Consider the following 17,500-nt stretch of genomic DNA (forward strand, 5'->3'; position numbering starts at 1 on the left):
GGTGGCGACCCGCAGGACGGCCGACAACTCGCTCGTTTGGCGGGGCGATGCAAGGTTAGGCGAACTGGGCGGTAACTCGGGTTAGTCGAGGGGACTTCGCGGTGGACAGGGGGGTGCGAATCCGGCCGGGCGGCCCTTCGATGGAGCCTGGTGCAGGGACATTCAATGGGATGAGCCGCGCTCGCCGCGGAACCTTCGAGCGCCGCTACTCAGCAAGTAAACGAGAGGGAGCTGCGCCCGGCCTCGTGAGACGCCTCTTCTCCGGTGCGAGCGCCCCGACGCCGCTGGCCGCCGCCGCCGCCTTGCCGCTATCCCGCCGCGCGTTTGGGGAGGGAGGGCGACCCGTAGGACGGCCCGCCGACTACACGACCGTTTGGCAGAGCGAGTGCAAGGTTAGGCGAGCTGGGCGGTAACTCGGGTTAGTCTGGGGAGACTCGCGGTGGACAGGGGGGCGCGAATCCGGCCGGGCGGCCCCATCGATTAAGCATTGGTAGGGAGCCGAGGATGAGCCGTGCGAAGTGGCCTCGGAGGCGGTCCGTGGGGGACGACGGGGGGGGACGGGCGTCGGCCCTCCGGCCCGAGCAGAGAACGTTCGGTCACCCAAGCGGGAATCTGCGCCCCGGCCCGAGTCGGACTCGGTCGGTGCGGCCCGCTGAGGCCCTCAACTATTCCCGTACGCGGGGGTCGGGAGCTGCGGCGCTGCGCCGGCGACTTACCCGCGCGAGGCACGCACTGCGTGCGGCCAGGATGCGGAGTTGGATCGGCGCTGGTTGGGAACCCTCGGGGAACGAAGGCGGACGGCGGCCAGCCGGCGCCGACGAACCCGTCGGGGAGGGGGCTGGTGGCAGGCGCGATCGGCACTATTGCTGACTGCCGGGAGGGAAGCTGCGCCCCGGCCGAGTCAGACTCAGCCGTTGCGGCCCCCCCGAGCCCGCAGCGCGTAGCGCGGAAGCCTTACGCCCCCCCGATGCGGAGCGACAGACGCCCCCGCGACCGCGGTTGGTCGGGAAGGCTTTTCGGATAGAGGTCGGACGGTGTGTGTGGACGGCTTCCCGTGGTGCCGCCGCTATCAAGCCGGAGGGTTTGAGAAACGACATTCGCGGAAGGACCGGCGCGGCCGGCGGACGCTCGCACGCGCGGCGCCCGACACTCAGCCGCTCGCTCGGCCTCCGTGGATCGTGGCTAGGTGGGATGGATGCCAAACCGGGTCGTCTCGGTCTCGCCGCAGTACGGTCGCGCCGGGGCCTGCGGGGCGGCGCGGGGAGCGCACGCTCACGCGGCGGCCGGGGCGCTAGAGTGCGACCCGCAGTGGGTAGGAACCGTCCACCCGACGTCGGACGAGCCGAGGCCGATGGAGGCCCTACCAAGGCGGGTCATGAGTGCCAGTCGGTCAGTTGGGTGAGGGGGTACTCGGAGGCCCGCCGGGAGCAGACGGGCGACCGGGGATGGGGGGCGTACGCGGGCGGGCGCCGGGAGAAGACGGCCCGTCCGGGGTCGAATCTCGGCCTGTGTTTTCGGAGCCGGCCGGGCATCACGCTCCCTCCTTGGATGGACAACATTCGTAGTTGACACTTTGTGTCATTTTATCCGAGCGGGCGGGCGCCTCGAGAGGCGGACCGTCCGGGGCGACTCTCGGCCTGTGTTTTCGGAGCCGGCCGGGCCTCACGCTCCCTCCTTGGATGGACAACATTCGTAGTTGACACTTTGTGTCATTTTATCCGAGCGGGCGGGCGCCTCGAGAGGCGGACCGTCCGGGGCGACTCTCGGCCTGTGTTTTCGGAGCCGGCCGGGCCTCACGCTCCCTCCTTGGATGGACAACATTCGTAGTTGACACTTTGTGTCATTTTATCCGAGCGGGCGGGCGCCGCGAGGCGGACCGTCCGGGGCGACTCTCGGCCTGTGTTTAAGGAGCCGGCCGGGCATCACGCTCCTTCCTTGGATGGACAACATTCGCAGTTGACACTTTGTGTCATTTTATCCGAGCAGACGGGCGCCGCGAGGCGGACCGTCCGGGGAGACTCTCGGCCTGTGTTTTCGGAGCCGGCCGGGCATCACGCTCCCTCCTTGGATGGACAACATTCGTAGTTGACACTTTGTGTCATTTTATCCGAGCAGACGGGCGCCGCGAGGCGACCGTCCGGGGCGACTCTCGGCCTGTGTTTAAGGAGCCGGCCGGGCATCACGCTCCTTCCTTGGATGGACAACATTCGTAGTTGACACTTTGTGTCATTTTATCCGAGCGGGCGGGCGCCGCGAGGCGGACCGTCCGGGGCGACTCTCGGCCTGTGTTTAAGGAGCCGGCCGGGCATCACGCTCCTTCCTTGGATGGACAACATTCGCAGTTGACACTTTGTGTCATTTTATCCGAGCAGACGGGCGCCGCGAGGCGGACCGTCCGGGGCGACTCTCGGCCTGTGTTTTCGGAGCCGGCCGGGCATCACGCTCCCTCCTTGGATGGACAACCTTCGTAGTTGACACTTTGTGTCATTTTATCCGAGCAGACGGGCGCCGCGAGGCGGACCGTCCGGGGCGACTCTCGGCCTGTGTTTTCGGAGCCGGCCGGGCATCACGCTCCCTCCTTGGATGGACAACATTCGTAGTTGACACTTTGTGTCATTTTATCCGAGCAGACGGGCGCCGCGAGGCGGACCGTCCGGGGCGACTCTCGGCCTGTGTTTAAGGAGCCGGCCGGGCATCACGCTCCTTCCTTGGATGGACAACATTCGCAGTTGACACTTTGTGTCATTTTATCCGAGCGGGCGGGCGCCGCGAGGCGGACCGTCCGGGGCGACTCTCGGCCTGTGTTTAAGGAGCCGGCCGGGCATCACGCTCCTTCCTTGGATGGACAACATTCGCAGTTGACACTTTGTGTCATTTTGTTCGGCCTGTGTTTAAGGAGGCGGCCGTCCTCCACTCGGTCCGTGTTTAAGGAGCGACACTCGCGCTCCGGTTCGGCCTGTGTTTAAGGAGGCGGCCGTCCTCCCCTTGGTCTGTGTTAAGGGCGACACTCGGTCCGTGTTTAAGGAGCCTGGCCCTCGCGCTCCGGTTCGGCCTGTATTTAGGGAGGCGGCCGTCCTCCGCTTGGTCTGTGTTAAGGGCGACACTCGGTCCATGTTTAAGGAGCCTGGCCCTGACGCTCCTCTCCGGCCTGTGTTTAAGGAGGCGGCCGTCCTCCCCTTGGTCTGTGTTAAGGGCGACACTCGGTCCATGTTTAAGGAGCCTGGCCCTGACGCTCCTCTCCGGCCTGTGTTTAAGGAGGCGGCCGTCCTCCCCTTGGTCTGTGTTAAGGGCGACACTCGGTCCATGTTTAAGGAGCCTGGCCCTGACGCTCCTCTCCGGCCTGTGTTTAAGGAGGCGGCCGTCCTCCCCTTGGTCTGTGTTAAGGGCGACACTCGGTCCATGTTTAAGGAGCCTGGCCCTGACGCTCCTCTCCGGCCTGTGTTTAAGGAGGCGGCCGTCCTCCCCTTGGTCTGTGTTAAGGGCGACACTCGGTCCATGTTTAAGGAGCCTGGCCCTGACGCTCCTCTCCGGCCTGTGTTTAAGGAGGCGGCCGTCCTCCCCTTGGTCTGTGTTAAGGGCGACACTCGGTCCGTGTTTAAGGAGCCTGGCCCTCGCGCTCCGGTTCGGCCTGTATTTAGGGAGGCGGCCGTCCTCCGCTTGGTCTGTGTTAAGGGCGACACTCGGTCCGTGTTTAAGGAGCCGGCCCTGACGCTCCTCTTCGGCCTGTGTTTAAGGAGGCGGCCGTCCTCCACTTCCTTCCATGCACCACCACATTCGCAGTTGACACTTTGCCATTTTTTCAGAGAGGTGACACTTAGTCGTTTTTTCGAAAGTTGACACTTAGTCGTTTTTTCGAAAGTTGACACTTTGCCGTTTTTTCAGAGAGGTGACACTTTGTCGTTTTTTCGAAAGTTGACACTTAGCCGTTTTTTCGAAAGTTGACACTTAGCCGTTTTTTCGAAAGTTGACACTTAGCCGTTTTTTCGAAAGTTGACACTTAGTCACTTTTTCGCCACAGTGCCCACCTCCAGCGCGTGCCACGGCGCTTTCCAGGTCTTCTATCCGACCTTGTGCTGTCGAGGACGGCGTGTCCGACGCCGTGGGGAGACCAGCACCATCTCCTCCATACTCGTAAACGAGGTGCTTTGGAAAACGGGGGGAAAGTCGATGAGTACACTGACTACTGGGACCATTTCATTGTACTCTGGCGCACCTGAAGACCAAAAAAGGTACTGCACCTTAGCCCGGGTACCTCACCCCCTGGTACCTCGAGGAGAACTTAGAAAAATTTCGACAAATTTTTGGTGAGCTCCAGGGAGAGAGGCTGATTTTTCGCTTTTTGAGGCCGACCGCCGAACCGGCGCGGGGCGGACTCACAAGCCCCGCAGAGCCGTGGGCACTTAGTCGTTTTTTCAGAGAGGCGACAGTCGTTTTTTCAGAGGCGACACTTAGTCGTTTTTTCGAAAGTTGACACTTAGCCGTTTTTTCGAAAGTCGACACTTAGCCGTTTTTTTGGAAAGTTGACACTTAGTCGTTTTTTCGAAAGTTGACACTTAGTCGTTTTTTCGCCACAATTGGCTCTGAGCTCCAGGGGGAGAGCCTGGTTTTGCCTTATTTCAGGCCGGCTGGGGAACCGGCGCGGGTCGGATGCACGAGCCCGGCAGAGCCGTGGGCACTTAGAAAATTTTCGCCGATTAAGCTGGGACCTCCAGGCGAAGACCGGCATTCCTCGTCCTCGGGGTTCGACCCAGGAACCGGCGCTGGGCAGACGCCGTAGCCACGCAGAGCCGTGGGCACTTAGAAAATATTCGCCAAGTTGGCTCTGAGCTCCAGGCGGAGAGGCTGGTTTTGCCTTATTTCAGGCCGGCTGGGGAACCGGCGCGGGTCGGATGCACGAGCCCGCAGAGCCGTGGGCACTTTGCCATTTTCTCAGAGTCGACACTTAGTCGTTTTTTCAGAGAGGCGACACTCTGTCGTTTTTTCGAAAGTTGACACTTTGCCGTTTTTTCAGAGAGGCGACACTTAGCCGTTTTTTTCGAAAGTTGACACTTAGCCGTTTTTTCGAAAGTCGACACTTAGCCGTTTTTTCAGAGATGTGACACTTTGCCGTTTTTTCGAAAGTTGACACTTAGCCGTTTTTTCGAAAGTCGACACTTAGCCGTTTTTTCAGAGATGTGACACTTTGCCGTTTTTTCGAAAGTTGACACTTAGCCGTTTTTTCGAAAGTTGACACTTAGTCGTTTTTTCAGAGATGTGACACTTAGAAACTTTTTGCCAAGTTGGCTGTGAGCTCCAGGAGGAGACCGTTATTTTTCGTCATTCGAGGCCGACTGCGGAACCGGCGCTGAGCGGACGCCAAAGCTCGGCAGGGCCGTGGGCACTTAGAAACTTTTTGCCAAGTTGGCTGTGAGCTCCAGGAGGAGACCGTTATTTTTCGTCATTCGAGGCCGACTGCGGAACCGGCGCTGAGCGGACGCCAAAGCTCGGCAGGGCCGTGGGCACTTAGAAACTTTTTGCCAAGTTGGCTGTGAGCTCCAGGAGGAGACCGTTATTTTTCGTCATTCGAGGCCGACTGCGGAACCGGCGCTGGGCGGACGCCAAAGCTCGGCAGGGCCGTGGGCACTTAGAAACTTTTTGCCAAGTTGGCTGTGAGCTCCAGGAGGAGACCGTTATTTTTCGTCATTCGAGGCCGACTGCGGAACCGGCGCTGAGCGGACGCCAAAGCTCGGCAGGGCCGTGGGCACTTAGAAACTTTTTGCCAAGTTGGCTGTGAGCTCCAGGAGGAGACCGTTATTTTTCGTCATTCGAGGCCGACTGCCGAACCGGCGCTGGGCGGACGCCAAAGCTCGGCAGGGCCGTGGGCACTTAGAAACTTTTTGCCAAGTTGGCTGTGAGCTCCAGGAGGAGACCGTTATTTTTCGTCATTCGAGGCCGACTGCGGAACCGGCGCTGGGCGGACGCCAAAGCTCGGCAGGGCCGTGGGCACTTAGAAACTTTTTGCCAAGTTGGCTGTGAGCTCCAGGAGGAGACCGTTATTTTTCGTCATTCGAGGCCGACTGCGGAACCGGCGCTGAGCGGACGCCAAAGCTCGGCAGGGCCGTGGGCACTTAGAAACTTTTTGCCAAGTTGGCTGTGAGCTCCAGGAGGAGACCGTTATTTTTCGTCATTCGAGGCCGACTGCGGAACCGGCGCTGGGCGGACGCCAAAGCTCGGCAGGGCCGTGGGCACTTAGAAACTTTTTGCCAAGTTGGCTGTGAGCTCCAGGAGGAGACCGTTATTTTTCGTCATTCGAGGCCGACTGCGGAACCGGCGCTGGGCGGACGCCAAAGCTCGGCAGGGCCGTGGGCACTTAGAAACTTTTTGCCAAGTTGGCTGTGAGCTCCAGGAGGAGACCGTTATTTTTCGTCATTCGAGGCCGACTGCGGAACCGGCGCTGAGCGGACGCCAAAGCTCGGCAGGGCCGTGGGCACTTAGAAACTTTTTGCCAAGTTGGCTGTGAGCTCCAGGAGGAGACCGTTATTTTTCGTCATTCGAGGCCGACTGCGGAACCGGCGCTGAGCGGACGCCAAAGCTCGGCAGGGCCGTGGGCACTTAGAAACTTTTTGCCAAGTTGGCTGTGAGCTCCAGGAGGAGACCGTTATTTTTCGTCATTCGAGGCCGACTGCGGAACCGGCGCTGAGCGGACGCCAAAGCTCGGCAGGGCCGTGGGCACTTAGAAACTTTTTGCCAAGTTGGCTGTGAGCTCCAGGAGGAGACCGTTATTTTTCGTCATTCGAGGCCGACTGCGGAACCGGCGCTGAGCGGACGCCAAAGCTCGGCAGGGCCGTGGGCACTTAGAAACTTTTTGCCAAGTTGGCTGTGAGCTCCAGGAGGAGACCGTTATTTTTCGTCATTCGAGGCCGACTGCGGAACCGGCGCTGAGCGGACGCCAAAGCTCGGCAGGGCCGTGGGCACTTAGAAACTTTTTGCCAAGTTGGCTGTGAGCTCCAGGAGGAGACCGTTATTTTTCGTCATTCGAGGCCGACTGCGGAACCGGCGCTGAGCGGACGCCAAAGCTCGGCAGGGCCGTGGGCACTTAGAAACTTTTTGCCAAGTTGGCTGTGAGCTCCAGGAGGAGACCGTTATTTTTCGTCATTCGAGGCCGACTGCGGAACCGGCGCTGAGCGGACGCCAAAGCTCGGCAGGGCCGTGGGCACTTAGAAACTTTTTGCCAAGTTGGCTGTGAGCTCCAGGAGGAGACCGTTATTTTTCGTCATTCTAGGCCGGCTGCAGAACCGGCGCGGCTCGGATGCACGAGCCCGCAGAGCCGTGGGCACTTTGCCACTTTTTCGCCACAATTGGCTGTGAGCTCCAGGAGGAGACCGTTATTTTTCGTCATTCTAGGCCGGTTGCAGAACCGGCGCGGCTTGGATGCACGAGCCCGCAGAGCCGTGGGCACTTAGAAAATTTTCAGAGAGGCGACACTTTGCCATTTTTTCAGAGAGGTGACACTTAGTCGTTTTTTCGAAAGTTGACACTTAGCCGTTTTTTCGAAAGTTGACACTTAGCCGTTTTTTCGAAAGTTGACACTTAGTCGTTTTTTCGAAAGTTGACACTTAGTCGTTTTTTCGCCACAGTGCCCACCTCCAGCGCGTGCCACGGCGCTTTCCAGGTCTTCTATCCGACCTTGTGCTGTCGAGGACGGCGTGTCCGACGCCGTGGGGAGACCAGCACCATCTCCTCCATACTCGTAAAGGAGGTGCTTTGGAAAACGGGGGGAAAGTCGATGAGTACACTGACTACTGGGACCATTTCATTGTACTCTGGCGCACCTGAAGACCAAAAAAGGTACTGCACCTTAGCCCGGGTACCTCACCCCCTGGTACCTCGAGGAGAACTTAGAAAAATTTGACAAATTTTTGGTGAGCTCCAGGGAGAGAGGCTGATTTTTCGCTTTTTGAGGCCGACCGCCGAACCGGCGCGGGGCGGACTCACAAGCCCCGCAGAGCCGTGGGCACTTAGTCGTTTTTTCAGAGAGGCGACACTTAGTCGTTTTTTTGAAAGTTGACACTTAGCCGTTTTTTCGAAAGTTGACACTTAGCCGTTTTTTCGAAAGTTGACACTTAGCCGTTTTTTCGAAAGTCGACACTTAGCCGTTTTTTCGAAAGTTGACACTTAGTCGTTTTTTCGAAAGTTGACACTTAGTCGTTTTTTCGCCACAATTGGCTCTGAGCTCCAGGGGGAGAGCCTGGTTTTGCCTTATTTCAGGCCGGCTGGGGAACCGGCGCGGGTCGGATGCACGAGCCCGCAGAGCCGTGGGCACTTTGCCGTTTTTTCAGAGAGGCGACACTTAGTCGTTTTTTCAGAGAGGCGACACTTAGCCGTTTTTTCAGAGAGGCGACACTTAGCCGTTTTTTCAGAGAGGCGACACTTAGCCGTTTTTTCAGAGAGGCGACACTTAGCCGTTTTTTCAGAGAGGCGACACTTAGCCGTTTTTTCGAAAGTTGACACTTAGTCGTTTTTTCGAAAGTTGACACTTAGTCGTTTTTTCGCCGATTTTGCTGGGACCTCCAGGCGAGGACCGGCGTTTTTCGTCTTCCGGGTTCGACCCGGGAACCAGCGCCGAGCGGACACATTCGCTCGCAAGTGCCGTTGGCACTTAGAAAATTTTTCGTTTGTCATGAGCTCCGGGCGGAGACCGGCGTTTTTCGTCTTCCGGGTTCGACCCGGGAACCAGCGCCGAGCGGACACATTCGCTCGCAAGTGCCGTTGGCACTTAGAAAATTTTTCGTTTGTCATGAGCTCCGGGCGAGGACCGGCGTTTTTCGTCTTCCGGGTTCGACCCGGGAACCAGCGCCGAGCGGACACATTCGCTCGCAAGTGCCGTTGGCACTTAGAAAATTTTTCGTTTGTCATGAGCTCCGGGCGGAGACCGGCGTTTTTCGTCTTCCGGGTTCGACCCGGGAACCAGCGCCGAGCGGACACATTCGCTCGCAAGTGCCGTTGGCACTTAGAAAATTTTTCGTTTGTCATGAGCTCCGGGCGGAGACCGGCGTTTTTCGTCTTCCGGGTTCGACCCGGGAACCAGCGCCGAGCGGACACATTCGCTCGCAAGTGCCGTTGGCACTTAGAAAATTTTTCGTTTGTCATGAGCTCCGGGCGGAGACCGGCATTTTTCGTCATTCGAGGCCGACAGGGGAACCAGCCGGAGCGGACACGTTTGCTCGGAAGAGCCGTTGGCACTTAGAAAAAATTCCGTGTCTCGTGAGCTCCAGGGGGGACAGGCTGGTTTTATTCATCCGTAGCCGACATGGGAACCAGCGCGGAGCGGATTGGTGTTGCGCTGGCATATACCTCATCTCTCTCAGGAGTCCCCCCCTTATACGTGCCGATTGTGTTTTGGAAAACGGGGGGTAACTGGATGAGTACACTGACTAGGGGGACCAGTACACTAGCGAGTGGGACCAGTACACTGACTAGTGGGACCAACACACTATGAGCGCCTGGTACCTAAAATGGAAGTATAGAGGCCGAATTTCGGGCAAGATCACGCCGTGTTAGGCTTCCAGGACCTCGGCTAAGCAATTTTAACGGGTCGCCCGGTTCTTTTTTGATCCAGCCCGGTTCTTTTTTTATCCAGCCTGGTTCTTTTTACACTTCCAGCTGGAGCTCGGGAGCGGCTTTTTGCACAAGAACACGCCGTGTTAGGCTTCCAGGACCTCGGCTAAGCAATTTTAACGGGTCGCCCGGTTCTTTTTTTTATCCAGCCCGGTTCTTTTTTGATCCAGCCCGGTTCTTTTTACACTTCCAGCTGGAGCTCGGGAGCGGCTTTTTGCACAAGATCACGCCGTGTTAGGCTTCCAGGACCTCGGCTAAGCAATTTTAACGGGTCGCCCGGTTCTTTTTTTTATCCAGCCCGGTTCTTTTTTTATCCAGCCCGGTTCTTTTTACACTTCCAGCTGGAGCTCGGGAGCGGCTTTTTGCACAAGATCACGCCGTGTTAGGCTTCCAGGACCTCGGCTAAGCAATTTTAACGGGTCGCCCGGTTCTTTTTTTTATCCAGCCCGGTTCTTTTTTGATCCAGCCCGGTTCTTTTTACACTTCCAGCTGGAGCTCGGGAGCGGCTTTTTGCACAAGATCACGCCGTGTTAGGCTTCCAGGACCTCGGCTAAGCAATTTTAACGGGTCGCCCGGTTCTTTTTTGATCCAGCCCGGTTCTTTTTTTATCCAGCCTGGTTCTTTTTACACTTCCAGCTGGAGCTCGGGAGCGGCTTTTTGCACAAGAACACGCCGTGTTAGGCTTCCAGGACCTCGGCTAAGCAATTTTAACGGGTCGCCCGGTTCTTTTTTGATCCAGCCCGGTTCTTTTTTTTATCCAGCCCGGTTCTTTTTACACTTCCAGCTGGAGCTCGGGAGCGGCTTTTTGCACAAGATCAAGCCGTGTTAGGCTTCCAGGACCTCGGCTAAGCAATTTTAACGGGTCGCCCGGTTCTTTTTTTTATCCAGCCCGGTTCTTTTTTTATCCAGCCCGGTTCTTTTTACACTTCCAGCTGGAGCTCGGGAGCGGCTTTTTGCACAAGATCACGCCGTGTTAGGCTTCCAGGACCTCGGCTAAGCAATTTTAACGGGCCGCCCGGTTCTTTTTTGATCCAGCCCGGTTCTTTTTTTTATCCAGCCTGGTTCTTTTTACACTTCCAGCTGGAGCTCGGGAGCGGCTTTTTGCACAAGATCACGCCGGGTTAGGCTTCCAGGACCTCGGCTAAGCAATTTTAACGTGTCGCCCGGTTCTTTTTTTTTTATCCAGCCCGGTTCTTTTTTTTATCCAGCCTGGTTCTTTTTACACTTCCAGCTGGAGCTCGGGAGCGGCTTTTTGCACAAGATCACGCCGTGTTAGGCTTCCAGGACCTCGGCTAAGCAATTTTAACGGGTCCCCCGGTTCTTTTTTGATCCAGCCCGGTTCTTTTTTTATCCAGCCCGGTTCTTTTTACACTTCCAGCTGGAGCTCGGGAGCGGCTTTTTGCACAAGATCACGCCGTGTTAGGCTTCCAGGACCTCGGCTAAGCAATTTTAACGGGTCGCCCGGTTCTTTTTTGATCCAGCCCGGTTCTTTTTTTTATCCAGCCTGGTTCTTTTTACACTTCCAGCTGGAGCTCGGGAGCGGCTTTTTGCACAAGATCACGCCGTGTTAGGCTTCCAGGACCTCGGCTAAGCAATTTTAACGGGCCGCCCGGTTCTTTTTTGATCCAGCCCGGTTCTTTTTTTTATCCAGCCTGGTTCTTTTTACACTTCCAGCTGGAGCTCGGGAGCGGCTTTTTGCACAAGATCACGCCGGGTTAGGCTTCCAGGACCTCGGCTAAGCAATTTTAACGGGTCGCCCGGTTCTTTTTTTTTATCCAGCCCGGTTCTTTTTTTTATCCAGCCTGGTTCTTTTTACACTTCCAGCTGGAGCTCGGGAGCGGCTTTTTGCACAAGATCACGCCGTGTTAGGCTTCCAGGACCTCGGCTAAGCAATTTTAACGGGTCCCCCGGTTCTTTTTTGATCCAGCCCGGTTCTTTTTTTATCCAGCCCGGTTCTTTTTACACTTCCAGCTGGAGCTCGGGAGCGGCTTTTTGCACAAGATCACGCCGTGTTAGGCTTCCAGGACCTCGGCTAAGCAATTTTAACGGGTCGCCCGGTTCTTTTTTGATCCAGCCCGGTTCTTTTTTTGATCCAGCCCGGTTCTTTTTACACTTCCAGCTGGAGCTCGGCAGCGGCTTTTTGCACAAGATCACGCCGGGTTAGGCTTCCAGGACCTCGGCTAAGCACTTCTAACGGGCCCTGGTCCACCCCTGCCAGCGCATTTCAAAACTTGGCATTAATTTCGACCTAAGAGACGAAGTCTGATTTTTTTCTACCACTTGGGCGGCCTTTTTGCACCCAGAACACCCGCACCGGCACCATAAATTCGAAGGGTGCCGAGTGCGTCGGCGCAGATTCTGCGACGGAGTGACACTTCCCTCTTGTGGACATTCGGCGGTAGGTGAAATGCGCACTCGGTCTTCTCTTTTCTTTTCCTTCCAGTGAAACTTTGGCAACATTCTGCGAGCTGCTGGCTTCCAGAACCTCGGCCAAGCAGGTGGAGGATTTTTTTCCACTTCCAGCTGGAGGTGAGGAGGGACTTTTTGGGCAAGATCACGCCGACTTAGCAAGCAAGGTGGAAGTGCCAGCATGCTCCGTGGCTGGAAGTGTGGATGTGCCAGCACCCTCCCTGCCTATGGAAGTGTGGAGCTCCAGCACCCTCCCTGCCTATGGAAGTGTGGAGCTCCAGCACCCTCCCTGCCTATGGAAGTGTGGAGCTCCAGCACCCTCCCTGCCTATGGAAGTGTGGAGCTCCAGCACCCTCCCTGCCTATGGAAGTGTGGAGCTCCAGCACCCTCCCTGCCTATGGAAGTGTGGAGCTCCAGCACCCTCCCTGCCTATGGAAGTGTGGAGCTCCAGCACCCTCCCTGCCTATGGAAGTGTGGAGCTCCAGCACCCTCCCTGCCTATGGAAGTGTGGAGCTCCAGCACCCTCCCTGCCTATGGAAGTGTGGAGCTCCAGCACCCTCCCTGCCTATGGAAGTGTGGAGCTCCAGCACCCTCCCTGCCTATGGAAGTGTGGAGCTCCAGCACCCTCCCTGCCTATGGAAGTGTGGAGCTCCAGCACCCTCCCTGCCTATGGAAGTGTGGAGCTCCAGCACCCTCCCTGCCTATGGAAGTGTGGAGCTCCAGCACCCTCCCTGCCTATGGAAGTGTGGAGCTCCAGCACCCCCCGTGGCTATGGAAGTGTGGAGCTCCAGCACCCTCCGTGCCTGGAGCTATGGAGCTATGGAAGTATGGAGCTATGGATCTATGGAAGTATGGAGCTATGGAGCTATGGAAGTATGGAAGTATGGAGCTATGGAGCTATGGAAGTATGGAAGTATGGAGCTATGGAACTATGGAGCTATGGAGCTATGGAAGTATGGAGCTATGGAGCTCTGGAGCTATGGAAGTATGGAGCTATGGAGCTATGGAGCTATGGAGCTATGGAAGTATGGAGCTATGGAAGTATGGAGCTATGGAGCTCTGGGGCTATGGAGCTCTGGAGCTATGGAAGTATGGAGCTATGGAGCTATGGAGCTATGGAGCTATGGAGCCACCAGCCAGCACCCTCCGTGGCTCAACCACGCCGGCGCAGAGTTCCAGCCGCTCGGCTTCACTTTCTCACAAGCCCCGCCTGGAGCTCCCCAGCCCGCCCCTGGTACCTCAACTACCGAGGCCAGCCGCTCAACCAGGCCGGCCCAGAGTTCCAGCCACTCGGATAAGCTCTGTCACTCTCCCGCTAAGCAGCCACCGGTAACGGGGAAATGTCGCCGCCTTGTGGACACGCCCTTGTAAATGAATGGGCTTTCGCACTTAGTGCAATTTTCGCCAGCTCCGTGGTTGCAAGTATGGAGCTATGGAGCTATGGAGCCACCAGACAGGCTGGAGCTCTGGAGCTATGGAAGTATGGAGCTCTGGAGCTCTGGAGCTATGGAGCTCTGGGGCTATGGAGGTCTGGAGCTATGGAAGTATGGAGCTATGGAGCTCTGGAGGTATGGAGGTATGGTGCTATGGAGCTCTGAAGCTATGGAGCTATGGAGCTCTGGTGCTCTGCAGCTATGGAAGTATGGAGGTATGGAGCTACGGAAGTATGGAGCTATGGAGCTATGGAGCTCTGGAGGTATGGAGGTATGGTGCTATGGAGCTCTGGAGCTATGGAGCTATGGAGCTATGGAGCTCTGGGGCTATGGAAGTATGGACCTATGGAAGTATGGAGCTATGGAGCTATGGAGCTATGGAGCCACCAGCCAGCACCCTCCGTGGCTCAACCACGCCGGCCCAGAGTTCCAGCCGCTCGGCTTCACTCTCTCACAAGCCCCGCCTGGAGCTCCCCAGCCCGCCCCTGGTACCTCAACTACCGAGGCCAGCCGCTCGACCAGGCCGGCCCAGAGTTCCAGCCGCTCGGCTTCACTCTCTCACAAGCCCCGCCTGGAGCTCCCCAGCCCGCCCCTGGTACCTCAACTACCGAGGCCAGCCGCTCGACCAGGCCGGCCCAGAGTTCCAGCCGCTCGGCTTCACTCTCTCACAAGCCCCGCCTGGAGCTCCCCAGCCCACCCCTGGTACCTCAACTACCGAGGCCAGCCGCTCGACCAGGCCGGCCCAGAGTTCCAGCCGCTCGGATAAGCTCTGTCACTCTCCCGCTAAGCAGCCACCGGTAACGGGGAAATGTCGCCGCCTTGTGGACACGCCCTTGTAAATGAATGGGCTTTCGCACTTAGTGCAATTTTCGCCAACTCTCTGACTGGAGCTATGGAAGTATGGAGCTCTGGTGCTATGGAAGTATGGAGCTATGGAGCTCTGGAGGTATGGAGCTCTGGAGCTCTGGTGCTATGGAGCTATGGAGCTCTGGAGGTATGGAGCTCTGGAGGTATGGAGCTCTGGTGCTATGGAAGTATGGAGCTCTGGTGCTATGGAAGTATGGAGCTCTGGTGCTATGGAAGTATGGAGCTATGGAAGTATGGAGCTCTGGTGCTATGGAGCTATGGAGCTCTGGTGCTATGGAGCTATGGAGCTCTGGTGCTATGGAGCTATGGAGCTCTGGTGCTATGGAGCTATGGAGCTCTGGTGCTATGGAGCTATGGAGCTCTGGTGCTATGGAGCTCTGGTGCTATGGAGCTATGGAGCTCTGGTGCTATGGAGCTATGGAGCTCTGGAGGTATGGAGCTCTGGAGGTATGGAGCTCTGGAGGTATGGAGCTATGGAGCCCTGGAGCTCTGGAGGTATGGAGCTATGGTGCTATGGAGCTCTGAAGCCATGGAGCTCTGGTGCTATGGAGCTATGGAGCTCTGGAGGTATGGAGCTCTGGAGGTATGGAGCTCTGGAGGTATGGAGCTATGGAGCCCTGGAGCTCTGGAGGTATGGAGCTATGGTGCTATGGAGCTCTGGTGCTATGGAGCTATGGAGCTCTGGTGCTATGGAGCGATGGAGCTCTGGAGGTATGGAGCTCTGGAGGTATGGAGCTCTGGAGGTATGGAGCTATGGAGCTATGGAGCTCTGGAGGTATGGAGCTATGGTGCTATGGAGCTCTGAAGCCATGGAGCTCTGGTGCTATGGAGCTCTGGAGCTCTGGAGGTATGGAGCTCTGGAGGTATGGAGCTATGGAGCCCTGGAGCCCTGGAGCTATGGAGCCCTGGAGCTATGGAGCCCTGGAGCCCTGGAGCTATGGAGCCCTGGAGCTATGGAGCTATGGAGCCCTGGAGCTATGGAGCTATGGAGCTCTGGTGCTATGGAGCTATGGAGCTCTGGTGCTATGGAGCTATGGAGCTCTGGTGCTATGGAGCTATGGAGCTCTGGTGCTATGGAGCTATGGAGCTCTGGTGCTATGGAGCTATGGAGCTCTGGTGCTATGGAGCTCTGGTGCTATGGAGCTATGGAGCTCTGGTGCTATGGAGCTATGGAGCTCTGGTGCTATGGAGCTCTGGTGCTATGGAGCTATGGAGCTCTGGTGCTATGGAGCTATGGAGCTCTGGTGCTATGGAGCTATGGAGCTCTGGTGCTATGGAGCTCTGGTGCTATGGAGCTATGGAGCTCTGGTGCTATGGAGCTCTGGAGCTCTGGAGGTATGGAGCTATGGAGGTATGGAGCCACCAGCCAGCACCCTCCGTGGCTGGATCAATGGAAGTGTTTTAGGTACCAGGCAGCCAAAGGGCCGAGGCCTCACGCTCGACCACGCCGGCGCAGAGTTCCAGCCGCTCGGATAAGCTCTGTCACTCACCCGCCGCGCAGCCACCGGTAACGGGGAAATGTCGCCGCCTGGCGGACACGCCCTTGTAAATGAATGGGCTTTCGCACTTAGTGCAATTTTCGCCAACTCTCTGACTGGAGCTATGGAAGTATGGAGCTATGGAGCCACCAGCCACCCAGGCTGGAGCTATGGAGCTCTGGAGGTATGGAGCTCTGGTGCTATGGAAGTATGGAGCTATGGAGCTATGGAAGTATGGCGCTATGGAGCTATGGAGCTCTGGAAGTATGGAGCTATGGAGCTCTGGAGGTATGGAGCTATGGAGCCCTGGAGCCCTGGAGCTATGGAGCCCTGGAGCTATGGAGCTATGGAGCCCTGGAGCTATGGAGCCCTGGAGCTATGGAGCTATGGAGCTCTGGTGCTATGGAGCTATGGAGCTCTGGTGCTATGGAGCTATGGAGCTCTGGTGCTATGGAGCTATGGAGCTCTGGTGCTATGGAGCTATGGAGCTCTGGTGCTATGGAGCTATGGAGCTCTGGTGCTATGGAGCTATGGAGCTCTGGTGCTATGGAGCTATGGAGCTCTGGTGCTATGGAGCTATGGAGCTCTGGTGCTATGGAGCTATGGAGCTGGTGCTATGGAGCTATGGAGCTCTGGTGCTATGGAGCTATGGAGCTCTGGTGCTATGGAGCTCTGGTGCTATGGAGCTATGGAGCTCTGGTGCTATGGAGCTATGGAGCTCTGGTGCTATGGAGCTATGGAGCTCTGGTATTATGGAGCTCTGGTGCTATGGAGCTATGGAGCTCTGGTGCTATGGAGCTCTGGAGCTCTGGAGGTATGGAGCTATGGAGGTATGGAGCCACCAGCCAGCACCCTCCGTGGCTGGATCAATGGAAGTGTTTTAGGTACCAGGCAGCCAAAGGGCCGAGGCCTCACGCTTGACCACGCCGGCGCAGAGTTCCAGCCGCTCGGATAAGCTCTGTCACTCACCCGCCGCGCAGCCACCGGTAACGGGGAAATGTCGCCGCCTGGCGGACACGCCCTTGTAAATGAATGGGCTTTCGCACTTAGTGCAATTTTCGCCAACTCTCTGACTGGAGCTATGGAAGTATGGAGCTATGGAGCCACCAGCCACCCAGGCTGGAGCTATGGAGCTCTGGTGCTATGGAGCTCTGGTGCTATGGAGCTATGGAGCTCTGGTGCTATGGAGCTATGGAGCTCTGGTGCTATGGAGCTATGGAGCTCTGGTGCTATGGAGCTCTGGTGCTATGGAGCTATGGAGCTCTGGTGCTATGGAGCTCTGGAGCTCTGGAGGTATGGAGCTATGGAGGTATGGAGCCACCAGCCAGCACCCTCCGTGGCTGGATCAATGGAAGTGTTTTAGGTACCAGGCAGCCAAAGGGCCGAGGCCTCACGCTCGACCACGCCGGCGCAGAGTTCCAGCCGCTCGGATAAGCTCTGTCACTCACCCGCCGCGCAGCCACCGGTAACGGGGAAATGTCGCCGCCTGGCGGACACGCCGTTGTAAATGAATGGGCTTTCGCACTTAGTGCAATTTTAGCCAACTCCGTGGCTGCAAGTATGGAAGTATGGAGCTATGGAGCCACCAGCCAGCACCCTCCGCGGCTGGAGCTATGGAAGTATGGAGCTATGGAGCTATGGAGCTATGGAAGTATGGAGCTATGGAAGTCTGGAGCTATGGAGCTCTGGGGCTATGGAAGTATGGAGCTCCGGGGC

This window comes from Syngnathus leptorhynchus, chromosome 7, assembly GCF_054491065.1.
Source record: "Syngnathus leptorhynchus isolate UIUO chromosome 7, UIUO_Slep, whole genome shotgun sequence".
Classification (NCBI taxonomy): Eukaryota; Metazoa; Chordata; class Actinopteri; order Syngnathiformes; family Syngnathidae; genus Syngnathus; species Syngnathus leptorhynchus.